This window comes from Chionomys nivalis, chromosome 11 (assembly GCF_950005125.1).
Source record: "Chionomys nivalis chromosome 11, mChiNiv1.1, whole genome shotgun sequence".
NCBI lineage: Eukaryota > Metazoa > Chordata > Mammalia > Rodentia > Cricetidae > Chionomys > Chionomys nivalis.
The window spans coordinates 43199382-43218763 of record NC_080096.1 but is presented as its reverse complement, the minus strand read 5'-3'; the positions used below and the strand labels follow the sequence as shown (position 1 = coordinate 43218763).

The 19382-nt window shown below is 47.0% G+C and overlaps 1 protein-coding gene across 4 annotated transcripts in view; it reads left to right on the top strand.

Annotated features, from left to right (window-relative positions):
* Positions 1–19382, top strand: part of Dab1 (DAB adaptor protein 1) — a 1075383-nt gene that overhangs the window by 705386 nt on the left and 350615 nt on the right. For 2 of the 4 annotated variants that reach the window (XM_057785282.1, XM_057785279.1), the window contains exon 1: positions 2596–2735. The exons of 1 other annotated variant lie outside the window; for it this stretch is intronic. The gene's annotated coding sequence lies outside the window, so the exon portion shown is untranslated. Of the gene's footprint in view, positions 1–2140; positions 2489–2595; positions 2736–19382 lie in introns of those variants that run through there. One more of the 4 variants, XM_057785281.1, reaches the window with a different exon arrangement.

Sequence of the window (19382 nt, the reverse complement as noted above, 5' to 3'; positions counted from 1 at the left end):
ATTTAAGGCTCATTGCAATTTCGTGAGTGAAGTGTTCACCACCAGCATTGGAGGTTTGAGAATATAGAAGTACAGAGAGGTAGCCAAAGTCCGTGTTATAAACGTTCTATGAGGAATATCTCAAACCGCCTATAATGGAATATGTAATATGTATGGCCCCACTAGTCCTATTACTTTGCTGTGTCTCAGAGTAGATGATGAGAGCACATTTATTGATTTTTTTCTTTATGCCATACTTAATACAAATTACACTGGTATTTTCCAAAGAACAGCAGTAAAGAGCCACACCTCATCTTTCAGATGAGCTATTTCTCGACATTTAGTGAAGTGACAAAACATCCCTTTAAGATTTGGTTCAGTTTAGCCAGGAAGGCCCTGAGGCCCATCGCGGGCAACTTGTGCCTATAGATCACACTTCCTTCCAGGCTCGAGATAGGAACAGCTGTGGCTTGTTGCCCCCACTGGATTTCATGGGAATCTGCCCAGCTTCCATGATGGACTTTGTCCAACACTGAAGAGAGATAGAGTTTTACATTCTATTACATTGTATAGCTTGGCCGACTCAGTTTTCCAGTTTCCTCTGATGTCCGTAGCCACCATGTCAGGTGAAAACAGGAGGCAGGTCAGTCAGACCTCAGATATGTGCACTTAAAATGCATGCAAACAGGATGGAAGTTTCAACACTTTCTTAAAACCTAGAGAACTTGAGAGTTTTGTGTTGTTGTTTTGTTTTGGAGTCTGTGGAGAGTCGAACTGATGCTGGATCACCCAAGGTTTGGCATTCTCTAGCCCTTAGAGATGACTAACACTCACCCACACTCCCCACTCTTTCCGCGACAACTTCTAACACGTCTTCTTTTTCACAGTGGTCTGTTCGTAGTCCAGGACTTGTCTTTGCAAACAACCAAGGTGAAAAGTTTTCTTGACCCCAGCGGAGGTGGTCCCTAGTCAGTCCCAACTTTACACAGGGTGCCCAACAGCATCTCCTCCCACTTTCTAAAACTTTTGTAAAAGTTGAAGAGAATCAGGTGGAGATTCCCTGGTCGCACCATTAGATGGACAGCCACCCCAGGGGTAGATAGGAACTGTCAAGAATGGAACTTCTCCGCCAAACTGCGGGGCAGAGGGGCACTTCTGATGAGCTCTTCTCGGTAGAGGGTATCCTGCCAATGACCTCAGGAGTTTTTTCCCTGTCTCTATGTAAATTGCTATCTTTTCAGAGGTGCCTGACAGCCAAGTTTGCAGGGCCTCCATTTGTACAGAAGCTGTTATTATGGGATAAGTGTAATGGCTCGTGAATTTTGCGGAGCAAGGGAGGGTCTCCAGATGACTTTGTGCGAACCAGACACGGACCTATTGACCCCACCAGCAGTGCATTAGACTAAATATTTTTAGCCCATTGACTCTAGAGGTAATAACCCTAAATGCATCATTAAATTTTCATGGGTGAATAACAGAAGCTACCAGAAAAAAAATCCCCCCCCCACAAAAAAACAAGCCACCACATTAGCTTTATTATCACCCAGCTGGAGGGCGGGCAGCAGAGTGGCCCCTCAAAAGAAGAGTAAACTTTACAAAGTGTTGCTGTCCCTTCCTTTGCTCTTAGGCATCTGACTCCCAGGGGGCAGCGGGTGATTTTCACACTAGCCCCTCCCACCTGGCATTCAGGCCTCTGGAGACATGTGTGCCACACCGGCATTGACGAGACTGAATCCAATCTCAAGGTGGAAAAATTTCCGACTAATCCAATTATTTTTTGCCACTCGGTGTTTCTGAGACCTTTTGTCAGACAGGACCTGAAGAGCCTTCTTTGGCACAACAGGTTCTAATTTACAGGATGGTCTAGTGCCCTGCATTCTAGGAATGAAGTAGGGAAAACAAGTTAATTGGGGCCCTCGTGCCCTTGGGGGCACAGGAGGCTGCCTAGAGCTGAGGAAATCCTGACAGGTAGAAGCCAACTTTGCCTGGGAAACAGCAATAAAAGGTGGGTTGAAGCTGGCGCGGTGGCTGGGAGAGAGCGCCCCCTTCTGCCAAGGGGCGCGGGGCAAGAAGCTAGCACAGCCTCTGCTTGGCTCTGCGCCCCCTCTACTTGTGTGGGGGAGAGGCTCGGCTAAAAGCAGACGCAGGAGAAACGGAGGAGTCCGGGCGGGAGCTGCCGAAGCTGCTGAGGAGCGAGGTTCGCTCTCAACGCCCCCCCCCATCCCTCCGCGGAGATCCGCAGGGCGGGGACCCCAGGCTCTCGGCTCCGCTCCGTCTCCACTCCCGGAATGGGGGACGAGCGCAGGGGCAGAAGAAGCGCGACCGCAAGCCGCGGCGCCCCCGCTCGCCCGCTCGCTGGCTCTTCCTCTTCGTCGTCGCCGCGGCGGCTCGGCTAAGCTATCGGAGTGCGCTCGGGAGGCGCACAGAGCGCCCGGGCGGGAGAGAGAGAGAGAGAGCCGGCGAGGATCGGCAAGGGGCGAGGAACGCGCGGCTGGCCGGGAGCTGGCAGGTGAGCGGCTGGGCTGGCGCGGGGCGGGGGCCGCGGGAGGAGGCGGGTCTGCGCCATGCACGGGGGCCGGTCTCCTCCCCCTGCTCTGACGCGCGCCCGTGGCTTCCCGGGGAGAATGGACCCAGCTCCGCGCTCACCCGGGTTTCCCCGGGCTGGAGAGCGCGTTTGAGTGCGGCCGCCCGCAGGGCATGGAGAGCCGCGTCTCGGGCGGCTTCGGCAGCCGAGGAGGATGCTCTGGGGAGCTGAGGTGAGAGGCGCGGCGGGGGGCACGCGGCGGACCCCGAGTTGAGCGCTCGCTGGTGGCCCACGGGGACCCGGCTCCGGCGAGCCCGGGTGGCTCGGCTGGGGCCCGCGAACCCGGGTGTGGAGGAGGGCGGCTTTCGGGGCGCGTCTCTCGGGAGTTTGTCCCGAGGTGCTGTGTACTGGCTACTGCCGCAGTTTTCTCTCGTCTCCCACCACTTGCTGGCGAGGGAGGCGACCCTGCGTCTCCTTCCCGGTCGGTCCCCACTAACATCGCCCTACTTCTGAACACGCGCGACCCTCTCTTTACGCTTGCCTACCCAAGACCCTCGCCTGCTGCCGGACCCCCTGCATCCTCCCTCCCTCGGTCCCGGCTCTGGCAATGCCCAGGCTGTCTTCTAACCACTCTAGGACCTGCGAGTTCTCGCTCAGCCTCCTCCGCGCCTCGCTAGTGGCGCCCGCGGGTCCGACCTCTTTCCCCGCTCCGCGGAACCCGCGTTCTCACTTCTCTACATCCCGGCAGCAGCGCAGTGCTTCTTCCTCGACCTCTCCGTTAACCGGACCCTTCCCAATCAAGCCAGTCCTTTTCGCGGACACGGGAAGCGCTGGATTGCAGTCTTTCTTTGGGTCTCGCGTCCCGGTGTTCCCCTGTCGCGCTCCCTCCACCATTCGGTCCTCCGGCCCTCGGTCACCCGCCACTCCCCTCGCAGCCGGCCCTCTTCTCCCACAACTCCGTACCCCACGGTCTGTCTCCAAGGCAAGAGCAGGATTTTCTTGCTGGGGAAACTTTGATTCCCTGCGGTTAGTCTCTTAAAGGAGATGTACGACCCGGTGTCAGCCGCCAAAGGAACCCGGGGTCAGGAATCTTGATTTGGGGGTGGTTGTGTTGCGACGCCAGGGAAGGTACTGGGTGAGTCTACAAAGTACATTTCCACACCCTGCTGGTCACAGCCTCCGCTGGCTACGTCCCACGGAGTATGCTTGTGACCCCTGGTGGGAGGGTGCGTCCTTACTGCACTTTTAAAGGCGCTTTTTCTTTTTCTTTCTCTATTTTCTTTTGGGGGTGGTGCTAATGGACCGGCGGGGTGGCTAGAGAAAGCTGCAGGGCAAAGTGGTGCCACTAGGCTGCTACGTGGTCTAGTAGCCGACCCTCCACGCTGAGTTTCGCTAGTTATAAACTGGCCCCAACCCCCATCAGCATCACACAAGTCCTCATTGTTGGGGTTCTGCGGGGTGTTTCCGCCTGGGCTGGGAGAGTGAAGGAATGGGGTGGGGGCGGGGAGCCCGAGGCTCTGGGCGACCGCCGGGCGCTGGAGACGTGGAGAGCGCCGCGGCGCGGGCGAGTGCGAGCTCGGTTGTGTGTTTCTGAGGCAGGGTGCGTGCCCGCGTGGGTCGGTGCCTGCGTGTTCGTTTGTATGTCTGCGCACGCCTGTGTTTAGCTTCCTGAGAGAGAGAGAGATTGTGGAGGCCGGAGCACCATTCCAGAAGGATGCTACAAGGCCTCCCGCTGCCAAACTCTGGCTGAGAGACCATCCTAGCCACTGCTTCTCTCTTCTTCCCTGCTCTCCTCTCGCGGAGCTGGCCCATTAGAAACACTTTCATAATGTTGACGGTTTTGAATAAACGTCTTGGGGGGGGGAGGGTTCCGCTGACACTTCCGCACACTTAACATGTTTTCAAGTAATCATATAAATTAAAGGTGGTACATTCAGAACCTCCTAATTATCCAGTTCACGTTTGTACATTCATGTGCCAATTATGGGTCTTCGGGAAATCCATAAAATTATAAACCATCCCCACCCCCTGAATTAGCACCCATTGTTTTTTTATTATCTCCAAGATGAGCGGTTCTGGATGGAACCCTGAGTTGAGCAGGCAAAAAGATAGAAGTACCATGGAATGAGGGTAGAGGGAGTACAGACGCCCCCTTCCCATCTCCTTCCCTTTTTCTCCTAACAAGGTTTGGTGGCTCGTCTGGAGACTGAAAGGGATCAGAGATTTTCTTGATTTCCCATTGAGCAGGGCGACCTAATCAAAGATGTATAAAAGTCAACTTCTGAGCAATCAAATTGTCTGCTGCTGGCCTTGATTGAAACCCTAGCATTCAAATGGAGTATTGAAGAACTCTCAGAAATGGCTTTTGAAGTGCTATTGTCCTTTTCCATACACACAGGCCTTCGGAGAGGTTTAGGAAGTTCAAACTGCAGTGATGTGAAGGGACAGACTTTGTAACTGTTTGACAAGGCAGGATCTGCCGCCTGAGAGAAGAGACCAAAGTGGAAGCGAAAACATGTTACTATATTCCCGGGAACCAGGGGGCTCTCAAGCGAAGATGGGCTTCTGCTCCTGAACTGGGCAATTAAATCTCCCGAAATCAGACTCAAAAGATGATTTTTAGTTGAGGAGTCTATTTATTTATTATTTTTTGTCGCTTTTCTTAAGGTCTGAATAGGCTTGTCTGAAACATTTAATCATGTTCATTGTATTCAACAATAAAATCTGAATAAAAATTACTTATTGTTGATGGAGCTCATCTCACAGGCTGTTTCCCAGTATGTCTCATTTGCAAGAAACACCATTGTGTGAGGCTGCAGGGGAGAGATTCTATCACTTAGTGTTCATTTTCTCCTCCCCAGAGCCCCAGAGGAAGCCGCTGCTTCTGTCCCCTTTGCCCTCCAAAGTCATTTTTCTTAAGCAGGTGGGTGTTTGGCTTCGTTCGTGATCGTGTACCCCTGGCAAAATTGCATTTGGTGGATTTTCAAGGCTTGGAGCCACGCTGCAGGCAGATGAAGAATCTATTTGAGGCAGCATTTCATTTTGATAATTCACTCAAGTCAAACATAAAGCAGGGAAGCAGAGCTGATGCCGTTCAGATGGCACTGGAACAGATAGCGTGCATTAAAGGGTGCTTCTCAGAAACTTTCCGGGTTATTTAGTACTCACTAAATCTTCCCTCGCTCACTAGTCACTGGTGGCAAAAGATGTTCCCTACTTCAGCAATTAAGAGTAAGTCACGTGTCTTCTCACAACTTGGATGCCAGCACCTGCAAAACAAGGACTTTCTTTGTGGGTCCTGGATCAGTTTTAAGGGAAAATTCTCTCCTTGAGTATTTTGGCGCATAGTAGGAACTCAAGAGAATGGTGCAGTTTAGTAACAGCATGGAACTTGAGTGAGGAATAGGGGTGCCTTTTGTTTTTGTTACCTCCTGAGCCTAAGAAAGGGCCACGTAATCATCTCAGCACCTGACATACCTTACCTTACTCCATCTTTCAACCTCCTTCTTGCTTGTTAGACAGGGCAAAAGCAAATCTGGCCATTGCGCTGAGATCACATAGGTGATAAGGGAGTTTAACTCATCCACCCACTCTAGCTCTAGATTTTCCCATCTTGCATGCAGTCAACACATATGAGCATGGCTTTCCTACTGGCGGGTCACTGGGCTGATGGTTGTATTGTGAACACTTGCGACCTCGCTAGGGCTTCTAGAAGGTATTGGTTGGTATTGGGTCATCGCTGTCTACTCTGTGGAAATATTTATTAATTAGATAGTTAATCAGCTAGTAATTGATTAGGCAGTTAATTAGCAGGGTGTTATTGCTACTGTCGGTGACTGCTGTGGTAAACAAATACTCAGACCTAGAGGTGGGATCACAGATGGCCCCAGTTCGCCAAGCGTGGCTGTATCACCGGTTACCAACTTCAGTTGCCCCAGCTCTGCAAGCACTTCTCTGAGCTTTAGTCTTGTTTATTCTAGAACAGTAGTACCTATTTCATAGCTGTTACGAAGGGTCAGGAGAAAATGCTTCAGACAGTGCCTAGCATGAAATATTTACTATCAGTGAAGTAGGAATATTGTCCTTCAAATGAGGTAAAATCCTCTTGGCAACGGACATAGCTTCGCTTTGTATGCCACTGTTACTAACCAGAGGTTCGTTTCGAGATCTCCAGTGAACAGTTTTGTTTCTTAATGTTTTACTGCAAATGTGTCCTTAAGCATTTCAACAGTGTGAAAAGCAATCGTGGAAGTGAATATCGTGCTAAAATAGTCATGCCCCTGCCCTCGTCTGTACTTATTATGGAGAGAATAACTTGGCTTTGATTGAATTCTCCCGGGGTAAGTCAGTTGGCCCAGTTCACTGCTTGGGGCAGGATAGGGGAGGAACAGGCTAAAGATGACACATGAGTTTGCAGGTCGCATCACTGCTGTGGCCCCGAGTCCTTGGACTCTGCATGCAGTGCTCCTTCTACAAGGCCAGATTGCCTTCCGTACCAGGATAGAGAAGTGGTTTGGAAATATAAATAACACTTGGCAAGGGAGCCGCTGTCAGGCTAAGAGCAGGAACCAGCTAGACATTCTGTACAGAGAAAAGAGTGTGAGTAGGGAATCCACATTCATATCCATGAACGCTAGCACTGGGCCCCATCTATGAAATGCATGTCAGGATACGAACTTGTGTAAACACGAAGCAAAATGGAGAAACCCATTATGCCAGTTAATCACCTGAAATTCCCTGAGGTTGGAGAGCAAATGTTCCATTTCTTTCTTCTGTGACTTTCCCTTTGTATAGTTCTTCCTTTTAGTCCTCAGATACGGGGAGGTTTTGGTTCAGGAATCATAAAACTCCTTTGGCTTCTGTTTCATGAAATATGCAGCATATTCTATTGGAAAGAAATTGCCAGCTTGCTTTTATTATTATTATTTTATTTTATTTGAACCTGACATATATAACCAATCTACAATGCCAGTGGGGGATTCTCATAAAGCGCAAGGAAAACAGAAATAAAATTCTGCTGAATAGAAGAGCTCACAGCTAAAATGATGGAAGTTTCGTGTGTAAAGCTGGGCTGCCTGGGTTAGGCAGGGATAGGATGTGGGCTAGCTTCTCTAGGCAGCTACAGTTGGTGCCCAGTTAGCCCCAATCCAGCAGTGCTTGCTGACCATCTGCGGGTAGACTTGGCACAGTCTTACTCATGCATCTGCTCCAGGCTTCATTCCTGTTTCTCAGTCTCTCTATGGTCAGTCTCCTACTCTCCCATCTAGGTCCTAATCTGTTGATTCACCATCCTTCAATGGAGTCCTTTTCTCCTCCCCTATCTCTCTGCCTCTCCTGCTGACACGGTCTTTGTTTCAGAAGTCTTTATGTCTGGTTGTTCTTAATCTTGTTAGTGTTACAACTGAAAACAGACTGACAAGTTACTGATCTGCTCTGGAGTGCTGTGGTTTGAGTGTCCCTCATGGTTCCATGTATTGAAATTTGGCTGGAATTGTGAGATACTTAGAGGTTGGGAACTTAAACACAAATGTAGGTAGTGCCTGTGGGAAGCGATTAGAATCCAGATCATGCTGGTAGAGGTCCCTTGATTCAATCCCGGTGCCTTTAAAGTGGAAGCATCTCCAGAAGAGGCAAATACGCCTTTCCCATCCTGTGCAATGACATAAACCACTTTGGGAATCTAGCAGCATTAACCTCCAGATCCCAAGACCTTGGACTTGCAAAGCCATACGCTAGAACAAACCTTCATATTGAAACTTACTCAGTCTATAGTAATAGTATTAGCAACAGAAATTCCCGAGTACACTAGGCTTCTGGGCAGAAGATTGCGGTCTTGTGGCGAGGCATCACTATGTCCACTCATGTTAATGGGACACCAGCTATGTCTGGCTCTGTACTGGGCACCATGAATAATACCAGGATGTGAAGGTGCATGGAGCCACAGAGAATTTTCCTAGCTGAGTTCCAGGGAACACTAATGATCCCCAAGGTCATTTCGAGTAAATCAAGAGGAAGAATGCTCAGGTTGCAAACAAGCACTGTTTGCCAGACAGAGTCCCTGCTCTAGGGAGTTACGGCATTTCCTGATTGGTGAGCGGTCCAGAGGTTCCAGCAGTGAAGAAAACCATGTAACTCATGGAGAATTTCCTTAGCGAATTTTCTATGTGTTAGGCAGCTGTAAAGACTGTAACAAAATTCCAGAGATGCTGTCTACTAAAGGGAAGGAGGCTCACTTTGTATCATGTTATCAGGTTTCAGTCTTTTTGTTTGTTTCCTGGTGTTGGGCAAGCAGGTGGTGAAGACCACTGGGTGGAACCAGTTGTGTACTTCATGGTGGATGGGAATCTAGGAGGAAGAGGAAAAGGGCAGGCTCCCAGTTTCCCCTTCAGCAGCACATCCCCAAAGACCTAACCTCCCAGGATCATCACAGGCTGCCCATCCAGTCTCTCCCATGTGTGGATCTGTGGGATGTTTACACCCAAACTCTTAACACCAACTCTGGTGTCAAGAGGTACCCTTCAGTTACCAATGAGGTTGAAGAGGGGAAATGTTTGTTGGAAAATATTAAGATTTTAATATTTTTCGGCCTGAAAGTAACAGTGTGATTGGTATATCAGCTACTTTCTCATCACCGTGCTAACATGTAGTAAGGAGGATGCTAGTTTGTTCCCAGCTGCTTAGCCCTGAAATAATCACATAGAAACTGTATTAATTAAATCACTGCTTGGCCCATTAGCTCTAGCTTCTTATTGACTAACTCTTACATATTATTTTAACCCATTTCTATTAATCTGTGTATCACCACATGGCTGTGGCTTACCTGGTAAAGTTCCCAGTGTCTGTCTCTGGTGGCTCCATGGCTTCTCCCTGTCTCTACCTTCTTCCTCCCAGTTTTCTCTCAACCCTAGAAACACAAGTGAAGCCCCTTGGTCACAGTCTCTGATCTGAGCATCTCTCATCCTGCTGGATGCAAAGACCATCCTAAATTTGATCGTCATAATACCAAATGATCTTTTAATATGGCCTTTGGGGGAAAAAAAAGACCCTAAAACATTCCGGTGAATTCCCATTCAGTGGCTAAATAGCTCTTAGGTAATGAAGAGAAAAGTGGCTTTGTCCAGTAAGTGTCCTGGAAAAAATTACATTTGTTAGTAGTAAAGAAGCATGGTTTCTACTTTTAACTCTTTATACCTCTTTACTTTTGCGACGTGGGCTTGGGAGAGAAAGACTACAGTCATCTGATGAGAGGTATCTGTTTGTGCTACTGACATCTTGTAGGATCAGAGTAAGAGCTGTCTGTTCAGTCAGCTCCAGTGAACTGTGACTAGAGAGGGGCCATCCTCTTCCACTCGGGGAAAATTCCAGATGCTTCCAGTAGGAAAGGAAAGTTATGCATCACCATGCTAATTAATTACTCATCCTGACACTAACTACTCAGAAGGTTTATGCGGGTTCCATCCCTGAAGTCCTCAAGAAATAACTCCCGGTAGCAGAGTCTTGTAGTTAGCTACTCTCACGACAATAGTAGTATCTGTCTTGACATATTGAAAGGGGCATTCACCTGCATAAGTGCATCTGATCTATAGAATACTAAGTGATGCTTTTCCTTCTAATTATCCTCACTTATATTCATGTTATTGTATACATACATAATCAGCATGGATCATGAACGGCAAAATACTGGTGAAGGCGACATGGTGGCAGAATGAAGTCCCCTACAGGCTTTATACTAGGGTTGGTTTTGATACCAAATCAAGGCTTTTTGGGAGGCAGCACATTAGCTTCTTCCTTGGGCCCCAAAATTGATTGTGCAAATAGTCCACCTCTAGGGTTTCCTGGCTGTGTATTTGGTGGTAAAGACATTTTTGAGGCTGATCCTTACATCCTAGCTGATAGCAGCAGATAGGAGAACGAGAATGAACTCTGTGATGTGAATGAGTATGAATATAACAGAGTGCACAGGGTCAATTGAGAGAGGATTCTGTATAGTTATCCCCTGGGCTGATTGGTGACTACTGGCACCTATATGCGGTGTCACAATGACACACAGTGGTGCTCGTCTTGAATTGTGGGTCTCCTTATTCTATCCTGAGCAGCTTGGTATACCTTGGTATGCCTGCTCACGGGAGTCTAATCACAAACCATCACCACTCCAAGGCACTCAGGTTTAAAGCAGAAATGCACACAGGTAATCCAGTTGGGGATAAAGTCCAGGATGGACTAACCATATGCTCAGTACAGGTTCTGGTCTGCGTTGTTGGAGTGTGATACCAATGAGTGAAAAAGGTCACTGTAATTTACTTCTTTGGGAAGCTGAATAGATTTATAGAGCACGAAGAAGTTGGGTTCGTGCCCATCTTCAGCCTTCTAACTTCTTAGTTTTAATGTAGCTGAGTTTATCAATCTTTTACAGTTAGCACTTTTTATGTCCTTTTTGAGAAAGACTTTTTTTCAAATCCTGATGTCATAAAGATACTCTCCTTCATTGTCTTCTAAAAGCTTTATTATTTTACTGTACCTATGTAGGCTCTGTTACTCATATTCGATGTATGGTGTTGTGAGACAGGAATTTGAGCTAGTTTTTATTTAATATAAAAAGAATCACTTTTGACATATAGGTCCAGTTTCTAGAAACCTTTCTCCATTCTTTTTCTTAAACCAACATTTATTATCGTAGCCTTATAAGCTCTCATAGTTAACATTACAAATCAATTGTCCTCTCCCGAAGGGTCCCAGCTTTTCCCTTCCATCCATTTTTTAAGATTTCAGAAAAATAGACTTGAGATTCGATTTACATAACCCTAAATTTATGGACCGAGGATGACAACATTATGATACTGAATTTTTGAATCTATAAATATGGCAACTGCCTTAACTTAGTTATTTAATGTCTTTCAGGGCAATTGATAGTTTTCTCCAGAAGGGATGCACTCTCTTGTTAGATTTACTCTTCTCTCTTTATATTGTTTAGCTGCTAGCGTAAACATTATCTTTAAAAGTTACATTTTCCAGCTATGTGGTTGCTTTTTTATCATACATCACTTTATCTGAACCAGGAGAGGATAAAGACCAGTGTTTAGGGCAGGGTTTACTATGTACCGGATGCTTTAGATATTTGCTTTCGATCCCAGAACAGCCTTAAGATCAGTGCGGTGGCTCATTGTCCTTCTCGGCAGACTTACAGCACCAAGGCCATTAAAGATGTGGCTGTCCCCAGAGGTCTGATGGGAATTCTGAGGGATGGCAGGCTAAGGGGGTGGTCATTGCACTGCACCTGCTCATTTTTGCTCATTTTGAAGTTATGAAAACTATCTATCGGTTTCCCGAGTTTGTGAGATGAAGTGTGAGGTAGGATGCCATTCCTTTCTGCTGAGATTCTGTCTGCCAGTCTCCTGTGTTTTTTTACTTGTGGCTGTAGCGAAGCGCCTGGTGAAGGCATTGCAAAGAAGGAAGGCTTGTGTTGGCTCACAGTTTGAGGGTACAGTCTGCTCCGGCAGGGAAGTCATGCTCTAGGAGTAGGAGGCCACTGGTCATGTTGTGTCTGTGCTCAGGAAACAGGGAGAGGTGAGTTCTGCTCTTCAGTTGGCTCCCCCACCCCTTTTATTCAGTCTAGACGCCAGCCAATGGCATGGTGCTGTCTTCTTTCCGAATGGGCTGGTCTCCCTCCTCAGTTAAACCTCTCTAGAGATGCCTCTAGGACACACCCAGAGTCTCATCTTCTAAGTGACTGTCCGTCCATTCACGTTGACAGTGGAGGTTAATCTTTACACTCAGTGTGGCTTCTTACACTCAGCCCACTCAACTATAAATTTCTCAGTAGTCTTTGACTAGGTTAACACCCTTATTATCTACTCCTATCTCAGTGTCCCGCCACCTTGCTGCTTTGGGGATCAAGCCTTTAATGCACAAGCATTTGGGGAACACTTGGTACCTAAGCCATGCAGATGCCCAGACTGGCATGAGTGTTGTGAGTGTTGGGAGTTGGGGCCAGTGAGCCAGACTGGCTGAGCTACAGCGCCGTATTTCAGCAGACGATGGTGGGGATTTCCTGCCTCCTCGAGGGGTAAGTTCTGGCAAACAGCCTGTTTTTAGCTTCTTAGATGACCGAGTTTGAGTCAGTCTGGCTTTTAAATGAAGAACTTCAGGTCTGGGGAGTTGAAAACAGATGTTGAGTCATCGGGTTGAACCAGGCTGGAGACCCAGGTCTCTCTGTACCCAGCTCAGCGCTCCTGCTATCTCTGTTGATTTAAGGTTTTCAAGTGTGGTATGATGGCAACAGAGTGACATGCTGTTGGGAGCCATGATTATAGGTGGAAATTGTTACATGGGATCTGAAGAAGGGGCTAATTCCAGAACTGAGTGTGGTCCCTATACAGGGGACTATCTGTCAATCTCCCCTCTCCTTTCTTCTCTCATCTCCACTGCCTTCCCCTGTGCTCTTTCCTTACTTGTACTTCCTCTTTTGTAAATTTATTTTTATTTTTACTTTTTCCCCCTTTTAATAACATTTTTTATTTTAGGTCAGGTGTTCATTCTTTTCCATAACTTAAAACATCTGTATTCATAAAAGTCAACTCCCTCCTTTTTCCTTGTCCCTCCCCCCATATCTTATTATCAGCTGTTTCTTGGTGTCTCTGGAATGAAAATAGTAGGTATAGTATTAGGTTAGGGTGAAATGGAGGAGTCTGTCACATATAAAACAAGGTTAAAGGAAAGAAAAGGTGACCTCATGGTTAACCCAATAGATAGCTCTGTATAAAGTCTGTGGTGTTCACACGAGTGAGGCCATTTGATGCATACTAACTGCCCTGCTTGTCTCCACGGAGAATGAGGTCCTGATTTGTTTATGTTGTCATCAGTGTGACTGGAGGAAGAGGTGCTGTGAGGAGGTATGGGGGACTGAACCCCATTGGATCCTTTTCGATAATTAAAGGTCAAACAGCTAAGGGTTAGTCTCCTCTTGGCACCCATTTACCATGTTTCTTTCAAGGTGTATTTCTTTTTCTCAGGCTGAGTGTGGGACTTCACTTGTCCTTCCCAAATTTGTCAATCTAGATTCCTCTAAAGATCAAGAGTCTCCTTGCTTGGCGAAGAAGTTCACCGTTAATTCTCGCTGGTTTGAAATAAAGCAGATTTTTTTTTTTTTTAGAGTAGAGGCAAAAATGTCCTGTAGTAGACTAATTAGAGTCTGTGGAAACACAATAAAAACTTTCCGTAATCATTTCCTTTGGGGGCAAGGTTTAGTGCCTGGTTTCCTAATGGTGCTTTGTCTTTCTCTTCCTCAGTACTTCGCTGTCTTCCCGCTTTCTTTCCTCTCTTCCGTCCTGCTTATTCAATGAAAACAGTGTGTGTGAAGCTCAGAGGGCAAGTTACAGCAGTTGGTTCCTTCCATCCCTCTTCCTTATTAAGGCAAGACCTCTCTTGCTTCAGCTGCACTGCATGCTCCAGTCCTGCGCCCCCCAGTCCTGTGCGCCCCAGTCCTGCGCACCAGAGTCCTGCACGCCCCAGTCCTGCACACCAGAGTCCTGCACGCCCCAATCCTGCCCGCCCCATCCCTGTATACCCCAGGCAAGCTGGCCCAGAGCTTTCACGTGCTTCTCTCATCATTACCTCTCACCTTGCATAGGAGCACTAGAATTACAGGTGTGCACCCCACATGGACTTTTTGTTTGGGTCCCATGAATTGAAGTCAGGTGGTCAGGCTTGCAGAGGTAGCTCTTTTACACTCGGAGCCATCTTCCTGCCCCTCTTCTTCCACAATTTATTGAGCCAAAGGAATGTCATAAATCACTAGCACCCGCCAAAGGCTTTGTCCCCTGAATATTTCGGTTGTGATTTTGCATAGCTAATAGAATGTGGCTCGCTCCCTATATGTCTGTCAATCATTCTGGTGGGGTAGGAGGCACTGGGGGATAGTCAAGAGGAGACTAGCTTCTTATCAGATCTCGTAGTCACATGTAAATATTTTTTATGCATGATTGTTGGCTTAGCAGATTCTCTATAGCTACTTGAAAGTCAAAGTATGAAACTCTTTCAGGCACTCTGCATCATCATCTCTGGGTGAGAGCATTTCTCTGTGTTATCCTTGAGCACACTCCAAACAGCAGAGATTTCCCTTACCCCTACAACCGCGACTCCCAAGCAGAATTTAATCATTCTAATGACTCACTGTTGGTGACAGTCTCATTGGGACAGCCACACCAGGTAGCTTAACAGGGAATGTTCTAATACAGGAAGCATGTCACCAAGGTGTTACAAGAGCTAAAAGCATTAAACAGAAGGAAAGGGCAAAGGTGAGCAAGAGCAGGAAGTCAGCCAGACTGGGTCTGCACATACCAGGGAATGTGTGGCATCTCTGAGGCGGGAGGAACTCTGGAGAAGCTGAAGGGACTGTGGGGCCAGAAGGGCAAAAGCATTGGAAGACAGCCAGAGTAAAGCAGGCTGTTAGATGGGAGTGGGTAGCTCACAGGGGTTGTGTGGAATTCCGGGAGGATTTGGCCACTCTGGAGATGTTTCCCTGAGACAGACTAAAATGGGGAAGCATGCTAGCTTCTCTTCCCTCCTCCTGGCCCCTGCTACCTTTTCCAGTGGTATCAATCAATCCATAGTGGAGCCTGAGAAATGCAGTTGAGCCCGACTTTCTGCAATACCCAACAGTCAGGAAAATGCGTCAGGAGAACCAGGAATGGATCCAGTAGAAACAGGCAAAGGGTTTGTTCATACGCTAGGGAAACCTAATTGTAACGCTTAACCCAAAAGTTTGAGATCACGGAGTATGTGTACTTCCACAGACTCCATGGTATAGGTAGATCAGAATGTCCTTATGTGGCACATGACTCTGTCTCCTGCAGAAATGCTTGTTGATAATGTGGAGTTGCAGAAAATCAACAGAAGGAAGCATCTGGATTGATTAACTCCTCATTTCTCCCCTTCCATGCCCTCCCTAGAGCCTGCCTGTCCTTATGCCAGGAATGGCCCTGACTATGCTCCCAGTGAACCTTCTTGTCATAGGGCTCTTTGAGTACTGTTGTCCTCGTGAGTATAGTGGCTGCTAGGGTACACAGGTCTCTTGTAATTCCAGAACCTGAGAACCTCTAAAGGCACAGCATTGTGGAAACTCACTTAGTGGTAAGAGCTAGGCTGACACAAGTCAGCGTGCAGTCTGTTTCAGATTCCTCTCTGTGATACTGGCCATGCATTTTGCTTTGGAAGCAGTGAGGAATTTATTTGATTACAGAATGTCACCACGAATCTGGGTAAGGATATTACAAACAAAATGTAAGAGGTTATGGAGGTTTGAAAGAAAATGGCCCCCCCATAATGTGACACTATTAGAAACTGTGGCTTTGTTGCATAGGTATGGCCTTGTTGGAGGAAGTGGGTCACTGTGGAGATGGCTTTGAGGTCTCCTATGCTCAAGCTATTCCCAGTGTCACAGACCACTTCCTGTTGCCTGCAAGTCAAGACATAAGGTGCTTGGCTACTTCTCCAGCACCATGTCTGCCTGCACACTACTATACTTCCAGCCTCCATACTCCCAGCCATGATGATAATAGACTTAACCTCTGAATTGTAAGCGAGCCACCACCATTAATTATTTTCCTAAAGAATTGCTGTGGTTACGGTATCTCGTCCCGACAATAGAAACCCTAACTGAGACAGACTTGTAGTATGCACAGACTTTCTAACATAAGATTTACCTGTAGAACCCATTACATAGCAAAGAATTGGATAAGGTTTGTGAACCGTGTCTCACAATGATGACGAAGGAATGAATGGAACTCTAGGGCAGGGGTGTGTGGCTGTAGCACAATGGTTGAGCAGGACCCCCTAAAATCATGGACTGTCAGAGCTAAATGGGCTTCTGTAGTTCGGCAGAACAGCCCACCCATTCTGTAGGTGAGGAGACCACTTAAGGAGGAGTCTGGTACACATGTTGTAAGCTTGGGTTCCTTGTGGAACTCAAACCATTGACTTTCCATTTGCGGTGGACGAATGTCCTGTTAAATCTGATTCTTTGGTTCTATACATTTGGACATTTAAGTTTTGGATGGAATGAAGGAAAATCTCGGATAACTAGGTATTCCAAATTCTAGCTACAGTAGCTTGACATTTGTGTGGTATTTCATATATCTACATGCGCTCTCTCTCTCTCTCTCAAAAAAAAAAAAAAAGAAAGAAAGAAAGAAACACACACACACTCTGTCCCTCCCCTCTCTTCCCCCCTCACTTTTCAAGTCTTTCTTTCAGTCTTCAAGAATAGCTCTGCCTGTGGACAGGGTGAGTAGTAAAGCCACTACTGTCTCATTTTGCAGGTGGTCAGCCTGAGACTTGACCAATAATTGGTTCTGTGACCATGGGCAAACCCTTAACTTTCCATGTCTTAGTCAACAGTGATTGTTATGGGAGTTGTTGGTTTGAGACAGGGTCTCATACAACTCAGGCTGGTCTTGAATTCGATCCGTAGCTGAGGATGACCTTGAACTTCTGTTTCTTCTGCCTCTACGTACCAAGTGCTGGGACTACAGGTGTCCATTGTTTTGTCTGGCTTCGGGTTGGACCCAGGGCTTCACATGCATGACTAGGTGACATTATACCATCTGAGCTCCATCATTAGAGCTAGGGTTTATTTTGTAAGTCAAAATGAATAACCCTCTTTGTACAATTAAATTTGTGTCTGGTGCACACTGTACTAGCCACGATGACCCCCTTGTCTGTTCCTTATCTTCTGCCTTATTAGAAATCCAGAGTCAGTCACAGGCAGCTGCACAGCTCCTCCCTTGAAAAGGAGCCGCCTCAGCTTCCAAGAACTCAGTGGCAAAGTGATGACAGACCTCTATGCCTCTGTAGCAGTCTGTAAAGATGACGTTGAAGAGGAGGGGCTTGACTTCATGCCATAATGTGCTACATTTTTCTCTTTCTATCCAAAGAACCCGGTCATGGTCTGTTGTGACCCTCGGTGGCCTTTGTTGTTCTCACACAATAGGAAGCAGTTGTATATTTATCTACTCCAAATCCCACTGGCGAGAGGGAACAACTGCCACCCCAAACACAATTTGCTGGGGAGAACAGTGACATTTGTTGTCAGCCCACATGAGACTTCGTAGGCTGTAATTCATGTTGGAGATGAATAAGAAAAGGTTTTCTCTTTCTGACTATTTTGAAAGATTCATAAAGTCATATTTTTAGGGAAATTTTATTAATCCATAACTTAGAGAAAGCTCCAGAGGAAGGAGGTATGAGAGATGTTGTGTAGGTAAAGACATCAAGCATGTCATGGCCAGAATGGAATTCTGCATATATTGTTCAGCAAGCTGTCTTCTGAGCATATAGCAGGTGCTAAGATCATGATGACTGTTACCTAAACAAGTCGTTATTTCATTTTATATTTAAAATGAAAGGATGCAAAAGAGTGAAACATGCAGAATAATGATTGTGGGTGGGATCCCAATCCTCTCCCTCCCCTAGGCTGCTCTTCTGCTCCATCCACAGAAAGGCATGCATCTGTTCCCTGCTCTGAGCTGTGCCTGCTGGGTCTCCAGGACAGGTCAAATGGAGATGACTGCACTTGGCAGTGAGAGAGGTGATGATGAGGGGGGAGAGACATGGCTACTTCATTGACCATTGTAAGAAGCAAAGATTTATAGGAAAGGATTCTCCGCTTCATCATATCATCTGTTTATTCAGTATTTATTGAGTTGGTGCACAGTCCTGTGCACATTAATGTGCTCTGTGCACATGACCACATGAAAAAGACACAAGCTCTCTAGCAACAAACAGTGAAGTGGAAATAAATAAGCCCGTGGCCAAGTACAACGCAAACACCAAGGGATGGACTTTGCTAGAGTATGGAGTGGTCAGCCTCTCGATGAACTGTTTGGAGAGTGAGTTGTTAGTGCTGGGCTCCAGGCTTTTCTGATGTGTGTGGCAGAGGCTGTACTCACCCCCTCAGTGTATACGGTCTGCTCTAGATGACAAGGCTTTCTGGGCCAGAGGGTTGTGATGATCATGGAATGTGCTGTTCTGTATGGAGAATGCTGAGGGATTTGGAACAAGTAGATCATTGGTGTGCGTATGGAGCAGGGATGCAGGAATCAGGGAAAGAGAGGCGGAATGGTCAGCAGAGCCAATAGTGGTCCCGAAGTCTTAGAGGTGTGATTTTGCATTTCCAGGTTTTCCTCTGGCCAGGAGAGAAATAACAGACTGTGGAGACATAGTGCTGTGTTAATTTGGGTGCAATGAAGCTGTGAGCATCAAGTGTGGTGTATATTAGCTAGCTATCGTATAAATACTTTCCGTTGTAAGAACTGCAAACTCGGGGGCCCACAAGAATGGGCCTTCTTGAGTAAAATAGACAAAGTAGATCAGAGGAGCCACTGTCCAGCTCAGGCGGTGATTGCTGTAGGGAATGCTGGGCTGAGGCATGCTGAAGTAGAAAGTGTGTGTGTGTGTGTGTGTGTGTGTGTTCTGTCCCGACTGAAGATCAGCCACTAAATGAAATAAGCAGAGATATGTTGCAGGTTGTTTTTTGAGCTTATGCAGCACCTACTACATAATTTTGGCCTCTTCTTCATAAGTAGTAGCTTGTGACTATATATAAATTTACAAGCAGAAATTCAATCAATATACCAAAGGGGGAAAACTGGACCGTTTCTTAGTAAATGGCAAAATTTTTGCAAGATCGTTGAAATTGGTGGAAATTGGCCCTTGTTTACCTTTGTTTTCTCAGTTACCTTGTTTATCTTTGGTGATTAAGCTTTGCTGATACGCGGTAAATGCTGGAGTAGAGCCCTCGGCCACAGTGATGCTGGGCTGCTTTTTGCTGTTGGCTCAGCAGTCCTGAAGTCTGTACTCGCCTCCAGGCAGCCACCGTAATTAA